The following is a 22370-nucleotide window of genomic DNA, read 5'->3' on the forward strand; positions in this document are numbered from 1 at the left end:
CGAGCTTATAAAAGGAAAGGGAGGAAAAAAACTAGGTTGTTTGTTAATTAATGAGAGAAAGTGATAACTAAATGATAGGATAATGTAAAAGGGGGGTGGGGTGGGGTGGTTATATGAATTAAGTAAAGCATAGGTGGGCTTATATGTAGATAATACAGTTATGCTGTATTGTAGTAGTAATATGGAGGCCTATAAAATAAACAAAGGGTTTAAGCTTGAGGTAGGGGTGGGGGTAGGAGCGGAGAGGGCAAGTTGGCTTGGTTTGGTGGGTGAAGAGTGGATAAATGAATTTGAGGTTTAACGACGGGGTAGGTGGGGTTTTAGATAAATAATATAGTGGAATAATAGGGGATAAACCACCGTACCCCAAAAAAAGAAATGCAGGGGCTGTAAACTTACCTGAGTTTTTAATAAAACGTTTACAACATAATGGAAAATAAGTAAAAAGCCGAAATTATAAAGGGAAAGCGAAAAAACAAAGCAGTTTGTGAATAAGAGTTAGAACTGAGTAGATAGTAAATAAGGTTGGGGGTGGGGTGACAGGGTGGGGTGGGAGATGTATATAGTAAGGTGGTATAGCATAATTGGGCTTAAGTTTACCATGTATTAATTTTTTATCTGCCACCCCCCCCCCCTATAAAGTAGTATGACATAAACATGTCCATGTAGCTCTCAAATATATTGAAATGTGCTGAACATGACGAAATTCTTTAAACTTTGGGAGTCACTATACACATTCGTACACAATTATAATCATCATCTACTATTGGCGTTGAAGTAACCTGTGCGTAATAAGCGAAATCACCTGAAATTGAATTCTGTATATAATGTATATATTATCTCATTACAGCGAGGGACCAATGATAGTGATCAACGGAACTGTTTACCATTGCCACAAGGACATCATCACAAAGGCTTTCCAAGCCAGACTCTGCTGACTCGAACAATCAAATGTCATGTGAGAGGAGAATCTGTATTGTCCATGTGAGTATAAGATCTATATCTGTATTGGTATTTAATGCAAGAATAACACCGCAATTACCATGATTAGGATAGAAATAGTTAATTTGTAAAGGGATAAATAGGTAAGAGATATATATTAGGTTCCTATGAAACTCATCTGACTTTTAAAATCATATGCTAACAGTTTGCCATTTAATATACACAATGTGTATGTGATATAAGTATCTAGTTATCATTTTTCACAATAAATTTCCTTCATAATGATCATACCATTCTTTTTCAGTTCCCAAGAGGAGACGGAGCGATTGGAAACAAGGTTTGTTAACATCATCTGTAAAAATACCTGAACTGCTCATTATGAAATAAATTACATTCACATAAAACCACCAGTCTGTTTATAACATTTGTCTCAATAAATATATTGCACATTCAATGAACTGTCACTTTGTTAAAAACATTTTCATGTACAACCAATATTGCAGAAAATATTGTGTCAAGATATGTTTAATAATTTCATTGTTTTTCTTCAGATATTCTGCCAAGACAAGTGCTGAGTTGTGATAAAATAATATTCTTGAAAATGTAAAATAATTACATTTAGTGATTGACACTTGCAATAATTATCTTAATCCATCGCTCCCATCTGCATTGGTTAAAATTTCCGATTTCACATCCCCGGCGCCAAGTGCAATTCCCAGTATTTCGGGACAGCTTGAAGCAAACCAAGGTAATCTTCAGAACCCTGTTGTCTCCTTCCCCGTCGTGTCTGACATTTCAGTCCCCTCTTCCGCCCCTGCGCCATTAACGTTTGAAGCTCAGGAAATCGGTGCTCACGTGAAGCAAGACACCCTTGACAAAATCTACAACGGTGAGTACGTTGATCTTTCAACCTTGCTTCATGTGAATTCGGGTATCGATAACCAAGCGAAAATGGAACTGATCGCTGATAGAGATGGTAGTGTCTCTCTCGTCACCCGCCAGCAATCGCAGGGTAAGCCAATCACTGTTGGTGCATTGAAATCGGCATTCCATATCTTTATGTCGATTTACATGTCAAAACATTTTTCACCTAGTGTGTTACAGGGAATGCTGCCTGGCGCTGGAGATGGATGGAGGGTGTATGATCAACAATTCCGTCACAGAATGGCAAGGGATCCCACTCGTCAGTGGGGACGTGTCGACGGTGACCTGGTTGAAGCACATGCTGACACCCCAACAGATCAAGCCACGTACCAATACTGGGGTAAGTGTCTCAAAAAATAATCATTGCGATTTACCATTCAATATTTGTTGGGACTTCAACAAGGGGAATCGTCAACGTCAATCCTGTAAATACCCACACAAGTGCGGGAACTGGAGATTCTGGTCACAACATCCAGAGCTGTTTTCGTCCCCACGCGTGCGTCGGAACGTCAGCTGTCACCGGTGCAAATACACACCAACAGTATAGACGAAATGTCTCGAGCACCAACTCCGGTCAGCGTAAGTAACATGTTGGAGTCTCTTCCCCAGATAGCAATGTTTGTTGGGCCAATGTTGGACCAACATTGGCCATCATTGGGCCTACGTTGGCCAATGTTGGCCCAACGAACATTGCTATCAGGGTGACTGGTATTCACTGGTTAACCCTTCGGATGCACACTCATTGTATGATGGCTTTCTGTACTGTTTTAAGCTTAAGTTTCAGGGTACCTGCGTCTTCAGAATGTCAAATATCTGTCATCAGCGACAGCGCTGTGGGTGCGGAGGTTGTTGAAAAGCTGAACAAAGAGGTCACCCGAGGTAGAATGGCTGGTCCCTTTGATGATCCACCGCTTCAAGCATTACAAATATCACCAATCTGACTCGTTCTGAAGAAAATAGACGGTGGGTCCTTCTGTAAGCTCTGATAATTTTCGTTTGATTCACGATTTATTATATCCGCAGGGTGACTATTAATAATAACATTAACATTAACCAACAAGACTGTTCTGTTTCATATTCACGCTTTGACGAAGCTGTGGAGATTGTAAAACGGTTGGGAGCGGGCGCCCTCCTTGAAAAGTTTAACATCAAATCATCGTTCCGCATCATACCAGTCCATCCCCATGACTTCCAGTTGCTCGGCATTCAGTTTAACGGCAAGTACTATTTTGAGAAATGTTTACCATGCGGATGCCCTATTTCATGCGCTATTTTCGAAAGATTCAGCACGTTTTTGCAATGGTGCATTCTCCGCAATCGCCCAAAAAAGCAGTTAATGCATTACCTGGATGACTTCCTCACAGGGGGCGTTGCCGGCACCAATGACTGATTATAATTTACAATCTTGTATGCATGTACTGAATCACTTCAATGTCCCAGTGGCACAAACTGTTCAACCTGCAACAAAAATCACAGCAATATTATGCTATGGCTCAGAAATATGGGGAACTTCTTATTGTAAAGTATTGAATCGGTACAGCTTGATTTTTGTAAAAAGTATCTTAAAATAAATAGGTCATCTTGTAATTCCATGGCCCTGGGTGAATGTGGCAGATTGCCCCTGCAGTTTAATTATATGACCCGTGTAATCATAGATGATAGTGGTAGAACATGGGCATCAAAAGGTAAGTCTTTTTAATTTTGGTTTTGGATTTGTTTGGTTGAGCCAAGATGTTGGTGATGTAAAGATGTTTATAAGCTTATTTAAACAAAGATTATCAGATAATTTAAAACAGTCCTGGTACTCTTCCCGGAGTAATTCCTCCAAATGCAACTATTATCAATATTTTAAATCTGCGTTAAATGTTGAATGTTATTTATCGTTTAACCTTTCTACACATTTAAGAGCTGTTTTAGCACAATTTAGGTGTAGTAATTTTAAAATAGCTGTAGAAACTGGGCGTTATAGTACTGATTATGATCAAAGATTTTGTACATCATGTAAATCTAAAGGTCTTCCCTATATTGAAGATGAATTTCATGTACTGTTCATTTGTGAATCCTATTCACAACTGAGAGGTTTATTACAAAATGTGTTGAAAAGCCCTATACTGTATACATGTATTCTTTAGCAAATCTTTTCAAGAATACTTATGTAGACACTGTAAAATCCGTTGCCTTGTTAAAAGGATTATTACAAACACTAGAATGATCATTGTGCCCCTGACTACACTGGAAATTTTTTGAATGTATTTTGGGCCTACGGCCTTTTACTGGAAATAAACTCTGTCTGTCAAAAATTACTTTCCTGGGCCTGGAGCTAGACACAGTTGCCAGGCACGTTCGAATCCCACAAGACAAAATTGTTGAGACGACCACGCAGATCAGAAGGTGGCAGTGCGGATTTTAAGAAGGTAACCAAACGGGAACTCCAGTCTCTTGTAGATAAACTCAATTTCATGTGTCGTGCCATTCCCATGTGTCGCAGGAACTACAAAGTCCATTCTGGCGGATGTATTTTATTGGGTGAATGAAACCTGTGGATCCCAACAACATTGTATAGTTGTTGCCTGACATGGTGTGTACACAGACAATATAAATGTTAATCAATTATTAAATACTCAAAATATATTCTATGGAATTAATTGTGTTTTAAACAATTAATTTTATCACTGGCAATTTCCCCATAACATTGTTTAATATCATGTTGAATATACTTCATACCTGAGAAATAAATACCTTTTGCATAATTAATTAAAACAATCATTCCAAATTCACAACATACCTGTGGATCACAACATTGTATAGTTGTTGCCTGACATCGTGTGTGCCTGGCCTCTGGCACATGTAGTTTTTATAGAGAGCAGTCATGTGACCTGCCTCTGCAACATTTGCAGGGATTGCATGTGCCAAAGCCCAGGATGTTCCAGTCAGACCACAAGTAAGGTGGGCTGTTTACACCAACATCAGTGAGAGTGCTGGAAAGTATGGTGCAGTGTTAGTGACAAACAGATTTCAGCCTGTGACACATGGGACGGGCATTTTGTCGACGAGATGTGCAAGTTAAAGTCTCCATTTCACAGATGTTGGCTCACAAACGGCATGAAGGATGACTTGGTATTCACAGGCTCTCGTGTCTTTGCGAAGATTAACGATTAAAAAGATTATTTTTTTTAGATGACCCCCGACTCGAAATGCTACACAGTACAATACATTATGACAAGGCCGGACACTTCGGTACACCCCACCCGCTTGCTTTGCCGATCGTTCTGCTACCATCGCATGTAATCGATTAGAACTTAATGTGAACATAATCATGGATGATTGACCTATCGAGCACCAATCACGAAACCTACCAATTCTTTATTGTTATTTCTGTAAGTCGATTGAAACCCGATTTTGACTGTTAACTAAACGATCTTGACACAAATGGATGACGATATGTCCGCACAAAACGGGGGTGTGGTCAAAGCAAGCCCTCTGATTGGTCAACGCTTACAAATCTGCAATTCGTAATAAATTCGCGGGATTTTTTTCTTTCATCGACTGCTTAATGTAAGAATATTTTTCGAGCAATGGCTTCTCAAAAAAGCATCAGTTGTAAATGTCTCCTAAACAAGGATCAACCAACCAAAGGGCTTGTAACATATGTTATATTTGGGATAACACTTTCTTAGTAAACTACAGATTCTAGTACTTTTGGGTTTATGTAAGATTTTTTCTAGCAATGGCTTCTCAAAAGAAAGCATCAATTGTAAATGTCTCCTTAACAAACACCAACCAATCAGAGGGCTTGCTTCGACCACATCCCCGTTTTTTGCGGATATATCGTCAACCATTTGTGTCAAGATTGTTTAGTTGAGAGTCAAAATCAGGTTTCAATCGATTGCATGCGATGGTAGCGTAGCGATCGGCAAAGCAGGCGGGCAGGGTGCACCGAAGTGTCCGGCCTTGTCATAATGTATTATACTGTGAAGCATTTCGAGTCGGGGGTCATCTCAAAAACAATATTTTTTTAACATCTTTAATCCTCGCAAAGAGACGAGGGCCTGTGATCTATAGCCCGTGTTTTATATCGTATTGTCTTCTTTAATTAAAATCTTTTAGTTTGACATGCTAGTTTATGTTCATATATGTGATATTCTAGTATTTTTACTGTCCATCGTCGACAGGTTTTACTCTCCAAAATGTTTTCATTTTTTATTGTATAAATTGTTTTCGTCACGATATGGCTGAGATATTACCGATGTGACGTTAAATATTAACTCACTCACTCACTCACTCATTCTGTCATCACTGCTTTTGGCCGGTCCATTCATGTGCTTTTCACCGTTGTTTTGTATTTTGGAATCTAATGGGTTAATTGTTTTAATTTTTGTGAGCTTTTCTTCCAGGTTAACACTTACAAAAGTCTACTCTTTATAGAATAACCATAAGAGTTTTGGTTACAATGAGGTGTGGACGCCTAGATATGGTTTCTTACATGTCAAATGTACCCAGAGTCCACTATTATACCGGTTTGTACTAACATTAAACATTTTAAGATCTTGTTGATGTTTAATTGTCTCTAAAATATTTAGAAAGGAGAATCGTGTCAAAGTATATATCAGACGTACTTTCATATCTTTCACTTTATGGTTTTATGTGAAAGGTTAAATAAATAGTTAATTCAACGATCTGCGGTCTGAAGTCACCGTAAAATATCACATTGGCAACATTCTTGACTGAGGTCTCTCTGTCCGTCTCGCCAATATTTTGAAAACTTTACCTTTTATATATTTATGTTCACGGAAAACAACGCTTTACAATATGTGCTCATGAATTCACATGCTTTAATTAAACATAGAGGGCGCTGGGTGTCAAGGGGTCCGACCGACGTCGCAACTCGATGTGCAGAAATTTGTCACATGCGATGATATGCAATAGCGAGCCCAGTTTAACGATCGTGTTCGAACGTTTGATTGAAAAAGGTATTAGATCTCATGTTGGCCCAGTCCCTAGTTTGGTGATCTACCTTCAGTTGTTGGCGATCTATAGCCAGTTTTTATGTTGTATTGTCCAAATAGTGCTATTAGTTTTAATTTTCCACACTAGTTTTAGCTGTAATTGTGATATTCTAGTTGTTTTACTGTCCTTCGTCGACAGGTTTTTTAATATACATCTATTCCATTTCAATGTCACATATGTTCTCGTCACGATATGGCTGAAATATTGCCGATGTGACGTTAAATAATAACTCACTCACTCATGTTGGTCCAAACGAGATGAATAATTTACAAAATTAGCAAAGCCTTCACAAAAATATCAGAAACGTTGTAAAAATTATGATAGAGAATTAGATTTTCAACATTTCAGCGCTTGCTTGATTTGGATTCGAATATCAATAGGTTGTTGATCAACGTTAATTTTGTAAGATGTAGAGATCATCGATACAAACTGATATTACAAATTTCATCTTTGGAAGTTTAAAGGTCGGATCTTTTCATTGAGATAGCTGGAACTGTACAACGAGATATTCTTACGATTGTGGAAATGGTAAACTTTTATTTTGTCAAGCAATAGCTCCATTGGGTTCAGCCTTTCCTTGAAGTAACATTGAGGCCACAGTAAAGCTTTCAAACGTTTTATGTTAGACATGAGGAGGATATTTACAAGTTTTTACGATTCCGACTTTATCGCGGACATTCATTTGTTATATACACAAAGAACTTGACATACCTCACTATTGAATGAGCCCCGATCGTAACCCTTTTGAGCATGTCTGGGACATGATTGCGACAAAGGGATCCTCCTGTACACAGGCCGGCCCAATTGGAAGCTGCTTTACACGAAGAATGGCGTAGACTGGCCCTTCGGAGGAGCAGGAGGCTGACAGGGGGTATGAGGAGGAGAGTGTTGGCTGTTATACAGTCACATAGAGGTTACTCTCGGTATTGACCTTGAATCATTTAAGACAAACAAATTGACATTTGAATGTTCACATCTACCAATAAATTCAACATTAAACATTCCAGGGCCATACTTGCACAGACATGGTTTTGTGTGAAAATCAGTGTGTGTTTTGTTTTGTTTTTAAATGAGCAATTATCATAATAAAATCAACATGGATGCCAATTATTCTGTCGTTTTTTATGAGTCAAAAGATCATACGGGTCAGAAAAACTCATGGTCACCTCGAGAAGTTTTATGTACGTGTTGAAAACCTACCATTGCAAAAATACAGGGGGTGCTTTATTAAGTTCTTTGTGTGTAGTAGGAACCATACCACATACTTTGCTTTTGAGGAAATGAAGCTTTACTTCTATTTCTTTGTGTACTGTATTGAGTGTATTCTGTTTTTAATACAGACTAAAACAAGATTCATACCCTAATAAGGTGACGTGCATGCACGTGCTTTGAATGATCGCATTCGTAGGGGTTTTGCCGGTTTGCAAAATGATAATAATAATGTTAAAAGTACAGAAACGCTTGTATTAGGCCAGTCTGTTCTGATTTCAGATCTAGAATAAGCGCATTTGTTTACACACATGAGATGTGTCTGCTCATGGATTACCTGATATGAAGTCTGATCAACATCAAATCTTAGTTTGTGTTACCCCAAACAAATCTGTTCTTCTTTGATTGGCATTTTAGAAGTTGGGGAGATGAAGAATGAGGACTATTTTATGGATATACAGGAAGTGTACCAATTGCTCGACAACGACAATAGAATCTGTCGGAACTTCGCCTATATAGTATAAAGAAGTTGTATATCCATAAAAATAGTCCACATTCTTCTAAATCTGTTGACCACTAACGAGAACTAAGATCTTAATTTAGTAACGTTGTGGATATGCAAACTTAGCCTGCTGCAGTGATGTCATCGCCTTGTCATCGCCTTTAACACGTTATCATGCTGCGGGAAGCTTTAAAAGTCAATGGTGGTGTTGGTGTGACAATGTTAGGACGTTGGGCCAATAACGGACCGATTTGCACCCAACACATTGACTTATAAGAATCACAAGTTATGTTTTCCAGATGACGATGCAAAATCTAAACCTTCACGGAGCCATTCATGATGTTTGGGCCCAAAACAATAACTTAAGAAAATGTATCATCAACTTCAAGCACAACACTTCTGAGATTTCGTCTTATGGTATTAGACAGATTAGACAGTGTTCGACATTTTCAAGGCGTCTCCAAATAGCAATGGCCACATTTAGCAGAGACCGAATCCGGGTGAAGATCCGGGTTAGAATTGGTCTTCAGTACCCCATGCTTGTCGTAAGAGGCGACTAACGGATTGGGTGGTAAGGCTCGCTGACTTGGTTGACATATCATCGTAACCCGATTGCCTAAATCGGTGTTCATTGGGTTGATCACTGGATTGTCTGGTCCAGAGTCGATTATTTACAGACTGCTTCCATACAGCTGGATTACTGCTGAGTGCGGCGTTATACAAAAAACCCCAACAAACCAAACCAAATTAAATGACATGCTAAAATTGTCTCATATTTGCCTGATGCAGTCACGACACATACTCAAGTATAACAGTTTATTCTGAACCGTATAGGATGTTGGGGCCCAGTATTGCAGCAATGGAGAATGTACCGCTTTTCTCGAGCACGGCACTTGTAAGATTGTCACATAACGGGGACACTCCAACAGATAATGCTGAACTGTTTCAGGCGACTTATCACTGTATTGATCACAGAGAGGAGATACTTCCTGATCAACAACTCTTGTGTAGGCATTTATAGTCTGTTTGCAGTGAAAACGTACCGATGAATTTCACTTTAAACAATAAAGTAAATGAAATAAAGTGAAATTTAGACTGCGAACCCTCATAAATTTGCCTTGCCAACTGAACATTTAAATCTCAGAATGTTATTCATTGTAGGACAAAGGTTGTTTAACAAACGATCATACATTGAAATCGCTGTTGTTGGTTTGTATTACAAGGGGTTGAGCGCAGTAGATGGAACAGTGAAACAAATGCACGTGCGGTTCGTGATGAGCGTTAACTTAGTCCAACTCAATTTTTTCTCGGTGTTTCATTTAATGTGCATACACCCTTGTAACACAAACCAATAATAACGATTTGAAACTATGATCGTTTGTTCAACAACTTTTATCCTAAGTTGAATAAAATTCTGAGATTTAAATGGTCAGTTGGCAAGGTAAAATTATGAGGATTCGCAATCTTAATTTCATCTTATTCGATTTACTTTTTTGTTTAAATTGACATTCATCGGTACGTTTTCACTGCAAACAGACTATAGTGCACGGTAACTATGACAAAGTCGAGCTAAACCAATTTCATCATGTCTCTTCCGACGGCGAATGTTACACATGTTTGCAGTAGATCCAACATCTTTGCTATGTTATGGAGACAGACTTCACAATGGCATATTCAAAATCTCTTTGGCAAGGCCTGAATTCAACATTGTGAATCCCATCCTTTAGCAATAGCTGAAACCAATACACTATCACATGAGATATATTTAGTATTCATAATTGTGTCCAGTTTTAAAATGTCGTAAACACTATCAGTAACTCCAGATTCAATAGCCGTAATGTCTGACATTGGATCGGTAAAATGAGTGTTTCGTGGTTATATTTACCCACCTATCTCAGTGCTTGTAGAATTGCTGCTGCAAAATTGATGTATAATAATTAAGCCTGAACACATCGGAGATAATAAAACCAGGGATCCAGAAAACGCCACGGTACGCCCAAGAATTGCCCAATTAGCGTTCTTGATGTTCCACCAATGGACTCTACAAATTATAACAGTCATTTAGAAACCCATGAGTTACTTCCCTTAGACCGTGTCAGTTTTATACAGCGAAGCGTTGCGTGATTCTATTGCCTGACTTTGTGGAGCATTTGTTTTATCAACAATCGATTACGTATTGGATGCCACTGGAATATTGATTACTCGTCAGACAATGAATGTGTGTTTTCCTTCTCGTTGTGATAAAAATGTACTGAACCATTCATCATATAAATACAAATATAATTCTTCTATTAAATCAATCCTCGTATAGTTTCCGTACAACGTGGTTTTAAATTTTAGATGGTGTCGCTGTTCAAGTCAACTAAAAGAGTTACGTCCCTTAGACCGTGAAACGAACTCACTGTCCACGGATCACTAAAGCATACCTTACCACTCTCACGCCTTTGACTTGAGACTCACGTTTTATTACTCATATCACGCTCTCTCGAAAATAAAACTGATACATCTCACGCTAAACTGGGTTCATGTGAAAAACAAAAAAAATCCGTTAGAAATTACACAAGTAGATCTGAATACATCGTTTTCAGTGACGTTTCTGAGATGGGAATTTTGCAATTATGCTTTGGCTTTAAAGGGCCTTGGATCCCCTGAATCTCGACCGTGTTCCCCTATGGACCCCGACCAGGTTCCCCTCTGGAGCCGACCGGGGCATGCAACCATTGGACCCGGGCATCTCAAGCGTTTATCTTTCTTGGCGTTGGAAGCTCTGCCAAAGTGGAATTACACCACACCCAAGCATGCATGCACTCACATGCGTGCGTAAGCACACGCACGCAAAATAATCAGAAGAGTCTAGGTCATTCAATTATTCACGTGTCTACATATATAGTGAATTCTCTAATGACATGATGAGGTGAGGCATATCCAGAGACATGTATGTATGAATGACCATGTTGGGCTTTATTGTCTCCATGGAGCGTTCTTTAGATATTAAAATATATAGTTCCTTTGTTGCTTCGATGTGTAGATGTGTGTATAGTTGGCAACTGTATTGTAATAATTTTTTAAAGAACAGTCTTTTGGTGGTTTGAATATTGTTGAACACAAAGGAGAATTCTGTGACATCTCGAAACATTTGATTGGCCAGTCAATTGTTTGATTGACAGGTGGGGGTTAATTATTGGCTGTAATATCGATCTCGATTCACCTAATGTTCAGCCAACTATTAACGTGTTCTGGAACGTGAAAGCTAACAAAATGCAAGGACCGCAGTTCGCTTGAAACGGGGAAATTTATGGATGTCAGTTGTGTGAATGACGAAGGATTAAGAATATACTCCAATACGTTGACATCCGAAAGTTGACATCCATAATTTCCCCCTTGTGTAGCACTTCTGTAGTTCACTTTGTTATAAATGTCTGTTTTCCTTTTTAACACATCTCAGTGTCTGATATCGTCATTATTTCTTTGCTGGGGTAAGTAGTTTATGAGTAAGTTATTCAAAACAAATGAAACAACCCATTAAATTATTAATTTATTAAGATCAGTGGTACATATTGTTTCTCTTTAGGAATTCTACAACGGTGCGCCCTCGTCCGTTTTATCCCAAAACTTGTTATTTTAACGTTCGGCTAAATTTCACAATAATCACCAACATCTGAAGGGATGTTGTAAATCCAGCTAAGGTCCATGCAGGTAGCTAAAGTACTGTAAGTCTCCATGGTTCTTAGTATGGGGATCTACTTTTAGTTGTTGTTAATCTTAGGCCGTTTATATATTGTTTTGTATATAAATCCACTTTTAGAGATAGATGCTAGTTCTAAATTCTTGTTCTGTGATATTCTAGGTTCTTTATGCTGTCCTTTGTCGACAGGTTTTTGTAATTTGTTTATGTATTCAGACCTTGTTTAGGCACGATAAGGCTGAAATACTGCCAATGTGACTTTAAGTTTTAACTCACTCACTCACACAGAACCTAGTATATAACTTTTCTTTTTTTTTATCTGAAACTTAAATGAAAGTGTTACTCTACCTTATCTCAGCTAAAAAACGTGTAAATATAAGCAACAATTCCTTTCCATAACCACAAGAAACTGTGATATTTTACGGGTACTTCAATATTTAGATGTACACATAGAATCACTTTTTGCTTTTCCGGGGCTCTCACATATCCTGAACTATAGACATGGGCAACATTTTCCATTCCTGTGTTTCTTATTGCCCGACCGACTGTACATTGGACGTCAACCCCATAATAAAGAAAACATTGTTATATTTCCTTGAATTCATTCCTTACCCACTGTTTGTTCAACTGCTTCTTTTGTGAGTACAAAGAAAGCTAAGTGCTAGGTATTAACATTCTTCTTTCTTATATTTCATTTATTAATATAATGTATAAAAGAATAAACAAATTGTAATTCTCTGTTGCTATTGCCGGCAGTTCAATCTGTGTTATGGACTCAAAATCTGACAACAAATGATGTTGCTGTATATATTTCTTACTTCCTTACCAAAATAAAATAATAATAAAAAGAAAAAAACTAAACAGGTATTTTTGTTCTGTTCCATATACAGATTTGCAATAGCCACTCCTGAACAGGCCAAATGATTCAGAATCAAAATTACACGTGTTTTGTCTTCTTTTCTGTCCATGCAGTTAGCAAAAGTACTTTAAATCTCCATGGTCCCTAGTATGGTGATCTACCTTCAGTTGCTGGCGATCTATAGCCTGGTTATTTTATAATTATTGTACTGGTCAAAATAATAATCAAATCTTAGATATAGATGCTAGTTTTATGTTATTTCCTGTGATATTCTAGTTGTTTACTGTCCTTCGTCGGCGGGTTTTTATGATTTAACTTCACTTATTAGGCTCAAATATTGCCGATGTTACTTAAAATCTTAGCTCACTAACTCACGTTTTTCTGATGTAGATATGAACGCATCAATATATTTTAATTTTTTAATTTTCTTTTATTGTAAACCGACCGACCAACCCAACTTTAGATCACAGTTGCTTCGTGAAACACATAAAAGAATGATGCCCTATCACATGACACTAACAACCACAAAATATCTAAATTCTAGAAGCGATAAATTCCTTGACAAGATCATATGACATATCTAGTACATACAAATCATGTTGTACATTCCGACCTGATAATAAGAATTTGTTCATTTATTCGCTGTCAGATCGTGATGATACCAGTTGTTCGTTAAAAGGAAGCGAGTTAAACCTTATCGGCTTTACCCATCACAAACACATGCGAAGTCATGTCAATTTTTCATCGAAAAAATACAATGGTCCTTGCAAGGACCCCATGCTTCAGGCGACACACGCGATCGGGTGGTCAGGCTCTCTGACTTGGTTGACACATGACATCGTATCCCAACTACGTAGATCAATGCTCATGATGTTAATCACTGGATTGTCTAGTCCAGACTCAATTATTTACAGACTGCCGTCATATAGCTGGAATATTGCTGAGTGCGGCGTTAAACAATAAACCAACCAACCATCTAGTACACACGTGTTATACTGGGAATAGTACTAACAGCACTATCCAGTACACTGGGGACTAACACCATCCAGTTATATACTGGGGACTAACACCATCCAGTACACACGTGTTATACTGGGGACTAACACCATCCAGTACACACTTGTTATACTGGGGACTAACACCATCCAGTACACACGTGTTATACTGGGGACTAACACCATCCAGTCCACACGTGTTATACTGGGGACTAACACCATCCAGTACACACTTGTTATACTGGGGACTAACACCATCCAGTACACATACTTGTTATGTTATACTGGGGACTAACACCATCCAGTACACACGTGTTATACTGGGGACTAACACCATCCAGTACACACGTGTTATACTGGGGACTAACACCATCCAGTACACACTTGTTATACTGGGGACTAACACCATCCAGTACACACGTGTTATACTGGGGACTAACACCATCCAGTACACACGTGTTATACTGGGGACTAACACCATCCAGTACACACGTGTTATACTGGGGACTAACACCATCCAGTACACACGTGTTATACTGGGGACTAACACCATCCAGTACACACGTGTTATACTGGGGACTAACACCATCCATACTGGGGACTAACACACGTGTTATACTGGGGACTAACACCATCCAGTACACGTGTTTATACTGGGGACTAACACCATCCAGTACACACGTGTTATACTGGGGACTAACACCATCCAGTACACGTGTTATACTGGGGACTAACACCATCCAGTACACACGTGTTATACTGGGGACTAACACCATCCAGTACACACGTGTTATAACACCATGGGGACTAACTACCATCCAGTACACACGTGTTATACTGGGGACTAACACCATCCAGTACACACTTGTTATACTGGGGACTAACACCATCCAGTACACACGTGTTATACTGGGGACTAACACCATCCAGTACACACGTGTTATACTGGGGACTAACACCATCCAGTACACACGTGTTATACCGGGGACTAACACCATCCAGTACACACGTGTTATACTGGGGACTAACACTGTTATACTGGGGACTAACACCATCCAGTACACACGTGTTATACTGGGGACTAACACCATCCAGTACACACGTGTTATTACTTTTACACATGTCTACCATGACAATCAAAAACTAAACCCTTGAGGTTTGTGGAGATTCAATATTCATTAGTGAGTTTAGGTTTACGCCGCTTTTAGCAATAGCGCAGATGTTAAATAGGTAAAATGAATCAATCAGTTAAATATTAATGTAGCGTGGTTCGGTGTCAAATTCCAACTCATCCGATCCCATTAACATCCAAGATAAGAAACACCTAGTTTAGGGCCAGATCTAGAAAACAGACGGTTTCATAATGAACTGGTTTAAATTACATGTTTCCGTCGTTTAAATCAATATAACGGCTATAAGAAATACAAGAATGAATAAATGTTGTGTCTAAGGAATTCTCTTAACCAGGAAATATGTTACATCAAATTCACCACCAAAATTACCCAAACTTCAATATTCCTTAAAGACTTCAAATGTACTCCCATATCCACTTCAATAATTACTCATATTCGAACATTCCTTTCAATGCTTCAGATTTACTCCGAGAATTTCTCAATTTTCGATTCCGGCAATCAATACTTCCATTTTTACTAAAGAATTACCCTAACTTAAATATTCCTTTCAAAATACTTCAAATGTACCCTGGAATTACTACACAAACGTCACTTCAATACAGAACTAAAAGAGGTGGTATCGACAGAATAGGAAACAGAATCGCTGAGCATAACACGTGGAGGTGTACGTAATGATTGCCAGTGTCAGATCGGATGTCATGACTTCAATCTGAAGATAAATTAAATAATGATACAAATTATTTTTCATAGTGCATATGTTTTGTATCTAGATGTCATGCTAGCTATAAGCGCAACCATATGAGTCGAGGAATATGAAGCAGCAGAGCGCTCATGTTTTCCTCTCTACCAAATTTAGATCAAAAACACTCTGAGATGGCTAGGCAAATATGACCAAAGACTAGAAAGGCCTTTTCCCTAGTTTCAACTAATTTCACTATGTATGGGCCGAGTATTCAAACATACGTTTGTCTGTTCTTCAAGAAATCCTGGAACCCACATTCCAAAACAAGAACTCAATTTCCGGAAGTCTCGGCGCCATGTTTGAAGGGTCTCGCCTCTTTCACGCCAGGAAGACAATAATATGTATCTCAGGAAATTGTCGCAACAACTACGGAGGAAATTAAACGCCCGAACAGTTGTTAGAACTCGCCTTTTTATTACTTTGAAAATGTTTAGAAGAACCTGAGTCAGATTTCAAAAGAGGCCCTATTTGGGTTGTGAAATGTAGTAGTTGGGACTGTGCACTGTTTAACTCAAAATGTCATCATAGCATCTTGAACGAAATGCTATAACTATTGTTAAACCACATATACAGATAAAAGCATCAAAGAGTCATTTTAAAATTGATGAAACGTTTATGTTCATAATATTTAACATAAACTTGCAAGCGTTTATGATATCCAAGCAAAAAATGGTTCCCCCATCGAATTTTCAAGTTTGGCTAGAAACCCCTCATCTTAGATCTACTCATCCTCCCAAAAAGTAGACGCTGGTTTGAAATCAATCAGATCGCTGTATTATAATTCCATAGTTTTAAGAAATAACACCGTGATGAATTCCATCAATTAACAAATACTACTCAGGGCGTTGCTCGTGCGACTCCCTGTAACGAAGTTAATTGACACGCCGGTGTATTATTCATATCTCATTGTGCCATGTACCCGGGGTGTCGACGGAGCGACTTCACGCAATGTACATCTGTCATTCACAAACTGACAAGCATCCTGATATGTACATCATTGTTTTCACCAGCGTAACCTCTCGTCAAATCACTACACTCTTGTAAAAATTTCCTTCAAAAGACCGTGAAAATATTTGCCCGAGCTCGACGATCATCTTGTAGCAATCACGAGGACCAAAAACAAACAATTACACGTGTTAAGGCATATTCGTCTTCATAGAACTAATATTCAAATAGACCCTGTATCACCCTAGTGTATGCACGACAAACAAACGGATGGACTAAATCAGTTGTGTATGCAACCCAAACCCTTTGATCCTTGCCGCCTCAATGCAATTGACAAGCTCATACTCCTGTGATCCTTCAAAACTCACACGAGGGATTGGTAAACATTTCACTTTAGCGCGAAACATCCTTGGTCCCATTGGGACATAATTATATCAAAATAAAAAACCCGTGAGGAAGAATTAATACTTTTTTCCACGTGTTTGCTGACAAAACGAAGCGCTGGAGTAACATAGGTGCCGGGAGTTGTTAGAACCACACCGAAATGTGCGAAATTTTGCAAGCATTGTGAATTAGTGACGGAGACTGCGAGCGTGTTCATTTCGAGTGTTTGGTGTCGTCAATTTCAGCTTTTGAAATCAACATGAAATATACCAGCTGGTCTTTCTCACTTCATTGGCGATCACGACGGGTTTGGTTTGCTCAGCTCGGAAATGTAATGATAACATACAATCTACATGTTCTGTGTTTGTCTGTCTCTCGTCACAAATACTGAGCCCTCGTGCTCTACAGAAAATGATCATCAATATGAAATTTGCATCATCTTCAAAGAGGCTCTCGTGAGGTTGGGAAATGTTTGACAATGATGGAACACTTCTACGGAGGTACCTGCCCTTTTGGAAAAGTAAGATACGTCCACATTCTGTCAATGATTTCTTGTATGGAATTGAATATTTATCCATACTAGACACTTCCAAGTCTTTAGATTTATAAAAGTTTAATTTCGTTCATTAAAGATTCATTTGTATAAAATATGTTAGCATTTGAGATGGCTACACATTTTACGTTTAGTTTCCGAAATATTAAATGCAACACCGATCAACTGCAATAGATAACTGAGTTGTAGCACTTATCAGTTGCTGTTGATCTGTGTCTACCAGCACCACAAGGTATTATTTGTAGTGTTTGCAGGTAAATGTATCTTTGCAGGTAACTGCATGTTTGTATGTAAAACTATGTTTATGTGTACGCATGTATCTATGTGTATTACATTTTGTAAATAGTCACCATAGATACAGCGTAAATACAGGTTATATGAGTGTGTCGTATTCAACCCAACTGCACATTCAGGTAATATGACAAGTTGTAACGCCATTAATGTAATTCAGATTATTTATGTTAATTCAAATATTGAACATGTATGTAGCTTCTTCTGGGTTCCATATTTTCGTTTAATTACATAATATAAAAAGGAAATATATCAAACATCACCTCAGTTAGCCATACTCTTGATACATATGGAACACATAGTTTCAAAATAGACATACGTGCGTAAGAGTGATGATGATGCTGTATGTACATAAAATAGAAAAGAATAAAGAAAACGAAAAAGCGAAACCCTTTATTTAACCGTTCGATATATCTGAAAAAGATTTCAGTGTACAATTTCTAACAAATCATATATACATGAAACGTCAACACTAGGGAATAATCAGTCTTAAATTTCGTTTAAAACGTGCAATACGTTGACACTTATGAAAAATATGCTACAAAGTTCGTGATACGCCTCGGAGTCAAAATGACCACTAACAGAGAGACCAACTGACTTGGTAAAAAGTTCAACAGTCATTGACGGTGCTGGATCAATAAAAGTACGGATAAATGAATTATTGTTACGAAATTATGTCATCTGTAAATAAATACAAACAAAATTACCGACAATGTCTGTCCGGAAAGCTTGCATTCGGATTAACGGGGTCTCGAATTACTGAGGTTTTCACAGTCAACCCGCTGAGAATAATTCGTTCTTGTAGCAAAGGCAACTTTCGAATGACAAAAACATTCCAGTTGATCGCAGGATCCAACATGTCTTTCTCACACCTTTGTGCAATTGACAATACAACAATGAAATGTACCTCTTGATGGATGTAACGCGACGCTAGAATCTGTTATTTACAAGGCATTTCTTATCACTCTGTTGTCATTAGAGCAACTAACAACCTCTCAATGCCCCGGCCGCCGTGAAAGGTCACATGTCAATATACTTTCACAGCTGATTGCTGATGTTCATATCACGGGCCCCTTAAACACATCAAGCCGCCTTGTAAATTACATTCTGAAATTGACATGTGATAGCAGTGTTGTAAAAACTGAATGTGTCAGTCACGATGTATGTTTAATTTCCGCGCCGTAATTTGAAATTAACGTTGAAGAATTCCTGATTTTTCAGTGGTGTGCGCATGAGTGAGAAGATATGGACAGCGCACCTGACAGGTGAAATTGACAATATCAAAAGACGAATTTGACATGAAAGTGTCTGCATTCACTTTGATCATCGAAAACGAGTTTATTGTGGATTAGTCGAGCGTTGAGAAACTATTACGACTGTGTTGCGATGAAAAGGATAGGCGTCAAAGAAAGTTACGAGTTTCCTTCCCTGAAGTCAAAGCAGTGGGGCGGTTCATTGCTCCGTACCAAAATAATTAGTTGAACTACTTTTAAATATCAAATAGAGCTATAAACACTAATAACTTGTAAACGCGTATGAAACAAAAGTCATCAATTAGGACCTCCTCAATCCGAAAACAAACAAAACACATTTCGTGAAAAATTACCACAGTATTTCTAAACCTTTTCCTCTGAATCGGCTGAGAAATCAACGCACGATGCTTTATTGTTTCTATTTCAAATACTTTTCTGAAAATGATTATATCTTTCAATCAAATTTAAACAATTTTAGACTTGTATGTAAATAATATTATATCGCAAACTGATCTTAATGTAGTTTCTATATAAAGTGGCACACTCGATCTTTTGTTTTAATTTTCCTTTTTACTTTTCTTGTCATTTTATTACATTTAAACCTGGGCTTAAATAGTATATTCCTCAACCTGCATTATACCTTGCCAATGCGATTTCTTGTCATCGGAACAAATAAAGTAGGTAAAAAGAAAATTTTAGTCTACATGATGCCACGGCATTCACTATGGATACGATTTACTATTTGCACACATGATAAATGTACAACAATAGTCATTAAAACATATGTAATTAAATTCATTTAGGTGTGATGTTTGTCTATATTTGCTAACAACGTTCATTTCATAATGATGTGTAATAACATTTATATCATGACAGCACGCTGGCATTGTGATCATGATGAAATAACACTTGCACTTATGGGTTGAAGATATGAATCGTTAAACATACTTATAATATATTAAGCATGTGTACTGTGATGATATAACAATATTCTTGCTTAGAGGAAAATATGTAGGATTATTAATACTATGTCAGTATTTCACAAAACAACTCTTTGATCTAATGAGGTCATATTAATATTCTTGAAAAAGCCATTTAGGACATTATAATCGACAGTGACGTTTTGTTACTATGACAATATTACATTCACGATGATATTGTTACACTGATTATATGGAGACAAAACAGCAATATAATTTCCTTAATGTTTTTAATATAAGCGAAATTATAGCTGTACAAATCAATTGAAATTGATACAATTTCTTGAAGATAAGTTTCTATTTAACTCACAAACTTTATGCCAACATAAGCTCACCTTCTGGCAATCACCTATCGTCACGATTTGATTGACGGCCTCCGTGGTGCATAGGGTAGTGCGTCTGCCTGTAAGTCCCCGGGGTTCGATCCCCTGGCTCCGCCACACCAAAAGACGTTAACAGATGTACCTCTCTTATCCTGCCTGCCATTCGGGGGATGAAACAGTCTTGGAGTCGGTATACTGTGTGTCAGTGGGTATCCATATTAAATGACGAGAGGTATCTCAGTGTGCCAGCACTATAAAGTCCATGCACTTTTAAGCACACACACGTGTCGCTATAAGTGAAATAATCTTGAACGCGTCGTCAAACCCACCTCACCACTGTTTGCCTACGATTTGCAAACACGTGCTTATGACATTCAGAATCGCACAATGAAATCTGCTGTTACATGTAGCCTTTAAATTATGTGAAGAGTATGTCGCTTATATTTACACATTAGAAAAATGCAACACTTTCAATGAATTTGCTTGACACCCATCTCTTAAATGCTCCACAATAATTATGGGACTGCATCTGTATTTGTCATTTAACATCCTTTACCACAAAACCCCCAGACCCCATGGAACTAAGAAACGAGATCTGTTTGCGACTGGAAATAAAATTCACTGTTCATGATGTATTATGTACAAACTATACCTGCATTTAATTTTCCTTTTTCAGTAGCCCATCATCTCGGTTTAAGTTTGCAGATTAACTCACGAACTTATCGTTGGTAAAGATTATTTGCTAATTAATTCTGGATTCTCAAACTAGTATACGGGTTCGATTCCCCACATGGGTAATGTGTGAAGCCCATTTCTGGTGTCCTCCGCCGTGATATTGCTGGAATATTGCTAAAAGCGGCGTAAAACCAAAACTCAATCAATCAATCAAACTAGTATACATTAATCGGATGGAATATGAAACAGAAATGAGCCCCTCCAAGAAAACAACTTGCATTAATTCCATTTCGGATAAATGATGAAGACCAGTCTTTTAAAATTGATAAAATGATACAATTTTGTGTATTTTGAGTAATTATGAACAGACAAATATATATTGATCGGATCTGTCTTAATACATACAAATAATTTCATATACATCCTTGTACCCACTGTATGCTATGAAGGAGATTGCGCACACATAAACGTTTGTTCGAAATTAGTTTTCAACATGCATTCATTTGTGCAGGTAAGATACTTGTGTATACTAGTGTGAAGTTTGCTTGTTTCATTCCATCGAATATAACTGATTTAAACAGATCGATAATGGAAGATTGGCACCACCAGAATGGAACTTTTAACGTTAATCTGGTGAAACCATATTCCGTTTATATGGAACAGCTAATCCTTTGTACTAAATGTAAATTAAACACAGTTATTTCACTTTAATATCGGGAGTTGACACATAACTTCAACAATTCTCAAAATGTTTACAAACATGTGTTTTCTTCACGAGATGAGTGTTTATGTTCAACCATACTCAACATTCTGCGTCACTGATTCAAATGTCGAGCTACTATAAAAGGTGAATTAGAAACCCGTCACAGGAACTCGAGACATACCGTCACCTGTTCAGGAAAATTAGCACTACCTTACTAATCTAATCATCAACGTACGTATACATCCCGTTCTTTTCACAGTCCACC

The 22370-nt window shown here is 37.9% G+C and overlaps 1 long non-coding RNA gene across 1 annotated transcript; it reads left to right on the top strand.

Moving 5' to 3' along the window:
* The first annotated feature begins 2469 nt into the window (after nt 1-2469).
* On the top strand, nt 2470-18612 carry LOC124254292. The gene is made up of 3 exons (XR_006892440.1): nt 2470-2567; nt 11974-11980; nt 18602-18612. It is a non-coding gene; the product is annotated as an uncharacterized LOC124254292 (long non-coding RNA).
* Nucleotides 18613-22370: the final 3758 nt, after the last annotated feature.

The sequence above is a fragment of the Haliotis rubra genome, unplaced genomic scaffold, assembly GCF_003918875.1.
Source record: "Haliotis rubra isolate DU_JTF1 unplaced genomic scaffold, ASM391887v1 Scf57, whole genome shotgun sequence".
NCBI classification, from domain to species: Eukaryota; Metazoa; Mollusca; class Gastropoda; order Lepetellida; family Haliotidae; genus Haliotis; species Haliotis rubra.